Raw genomic sequence first — 2,830 nt, 5'->3', positions numbered from 1 at the left:
GAGAAGCTAAATAAGGAGAACCCAAAGAAAAACATATAGGCATCCTCCTGAATATTAACCTTCATCAGGTGATGAAAGGAGACAGAGACAGAGACCCACACTGGAGCACCGGACATAATTCTCAAGGTCCAAATTAGGAGCAGAAGGAGAGAGAGCACGAGCAAGGAACTCAGGACCGCAAAGGGTGCACCCACACACTGAGACAATGGGGATGTTCTATTGGGAACTCACCAAGGCTGTGTGTGTTTCTTAAATGCATAAGATGGATAGATCCCGTTTTCTGTCCATCCTGGGTCTGAAAAAGCCTGGGATAAAACCGGACTCTCTGAACATAGTGGACAATGAGGACTACTGAGAACTTAAGTACCATCTTTTTAAAGTCACAGCCTGAATTACTGTGAAATAGGTCTTTAATATATTGGAAGCAAGAGCACCAGGTCACCAATAACAAAAAAAAAAAAAAACTAAAAACCTGTGTCAGGAGGATATTAGTTTAGAGACTATGGTCTTTGGTAGAGAAAAATCCAGAAGCAACAATTATGGAAATCATGATCTGAGCTTTGGGGTTATCTCAGTGGTAGAAAACTTGCTTAGCATATCCTGGGACAATTCAAGCGTTCCTTAATTATTCTTTTGGTCTTCATTCTCTCCTCATTTCTTTCAACATTCAACATATTGCCAAGTTTCTTATTGCATATATAGGTCATCATAGTTACACGTACACTCAGAATCACCTATGGCCACCTGCTGTCCCTATTAGTGTAGAATATAAGGCTGTTCTGAGGGAACAGCTGTCCACATTTTGCATATCAGGAAGCTCAAGACTGGTGACGTCAATAGACTTGGACAGAGTCTCATTTGCCAAAGATATCACTCACGTCTCAGTCTTTTCCCATGTCTGCCTTACCCCTTGATTCCTAACAGGAAGAAAATGGCAAGCCAGAATAGTCAGAATTGTGCAGTAAAATTAAGGAATCCAAAAGCAGAACTGCCTGGTCAATCCAGTTAAATAAACTTAGGCAGCAAGGAACCAAAAAAAAAAATGGCAATACATCACACGGCATTCCTGGTCTTGGGTTATGTTTCCATTAGGCCATCTACCCCATGGAGTATTGCCAGGCTATGCCTGGTAGCCAATAGAAAGAGAAAAATGAGACATGTGGTCCAATTGTGATTTACTAGGAAAATAAGTGCAAATTACAGTCTAGTAATGGGTCTCCTATGACCTCCACCAAGAAAAGAGAAAGAAAGGAAGGAAGGAGCAAAGGAAGGAAAAACCTGCCTGTACCCTCATTAAATTTTATTTATGTCTTAGAAGTTTGGGTATATTATAGAAAATGAAAATAAACATGATTAATAGGATGTATTATTATAATGATTTCTTAGCAGCATCTGTTTGAATTTCAGGTGGGCATTAAGGAACAATGCTCATGGTTCAACTACAGAACCACAGTCCAGACATATACAGGACAACTACATTGGCTCCTAAGCACAAATAAATGCCAAGACAAATTCTGCTTTGTGATGGGGCCAGGTACACAACTGGCCCTGAGAACAAAGCCCCCATGATTCTCCCACCACAGCCTCATTCAGTCTGCCATACAAATGGGATCGAGGAGGACCATGACATTCCTGGTTTGCTTATCTTTCTATTGATAAACCCCTTCCTACTTTGCTTCCTTCCTTCCTCTGCTTTTGCCTCAGCACTGTCGTTTTTCTTGAATCAAAACTTAGAGCCTCTATTTGGACCAGGACTGTTTCTACTTAGTTAATTTGTTCACACACACACACACACACACACACAAACACACACAAATAATCTCACCTAGTGATGTTAGTCAAACTTAATAACACAACTAACAGCTCAAACTCATGGAACAGGAAAAAGGGAAATTATAAGAACCTAAGTTGACAGCCAGGTTCGGAGGATGGATTCCATTTGCTTTTATGCAAACCTGTAGCCATCAAAGGCAGGCCCAGAGTAAAATCTAGAACAGCTGCCAGGGACTACCCTACTGTAAGGCCAAATCCACTCAAAGGTCAATCAACACATTTGTCTCTTGTTCACCTGCTCCAGAAAGGAAAGTGCCTCGCATAAGACAGACGATTCTGCTGTGCTGACTAGGCTCTACTGCTGTCTCCATTTAGAAGCAATAATTAGGCCAGCTAGTCTTTTAATGTCAAAATTGGAAAACATGACTTCATGTGGATCTTTAAATGTTAATGACCAATAAAACCAGCTGTAGCATCACATTTGGTTCAGCTTATTAATGTGCTATGTTATATGAGCTGAAGTGAAAAGGGATTCCATTATCCAGCTTGAGAAGCCCTTCCCTGTAGGAAATGTTCATATCCAAGCAGAAGCCCCTCTAGATGTATTGATCTATTTTAGGTCTTGGTCGTATTACTGTTACTTTTTTGTTTGTGTTTAAGTTCAGTTGGGTGATTTGATTTAGTTGTGGGTTTTTTCTTCATTAATTGGGTGTTCATGTGTGTGTGTGTGTGTGTGTGTGTGTGTGTGTGTGTGTGTGTGTGAGAGAGAGAGAGAGAGAGAGAGAGAGAGAGAGAGAGAGAGATCATTTTGACAAAGACACAATCAAGTAAAGATTATGGGGGCCCAGATATCTCCATTACATCTCAAAGCTCATAATCCTGACCTCCTGGAATCCAGCCATTCACCTACACTTCTTGTGAAAAGACCTACAGTTTTAGCTGAGTGTAGTGGCCCATGACTGAATACCAGCACTCAAAAACTGAGGCAAGAAGATGACAAGTTTGAGGCCACCCAGGCTTACACAGTTGGAGATAGCCTAGGATGTATAGCAAGACC

The sequence above is a fragment of the Microtus ochrogaster genome, unplaced genomic scaffold (assembly GCF_000317375.1).
Source record: "Microtus ochrogaster isolate Prairie Vole_2 unplaced genomic scaffold, MicOch1.0 UNK9, whole genome shotgun sequence".
Lineage (NCBI taxonomy): Eukaryota > Metazoa > Chordata > Mammalia > Rodentia > Cricetidae > Microtus > Microtus ochrogaster.
This window is presented reverse-complemented; position numbering follows the sequence as displayed.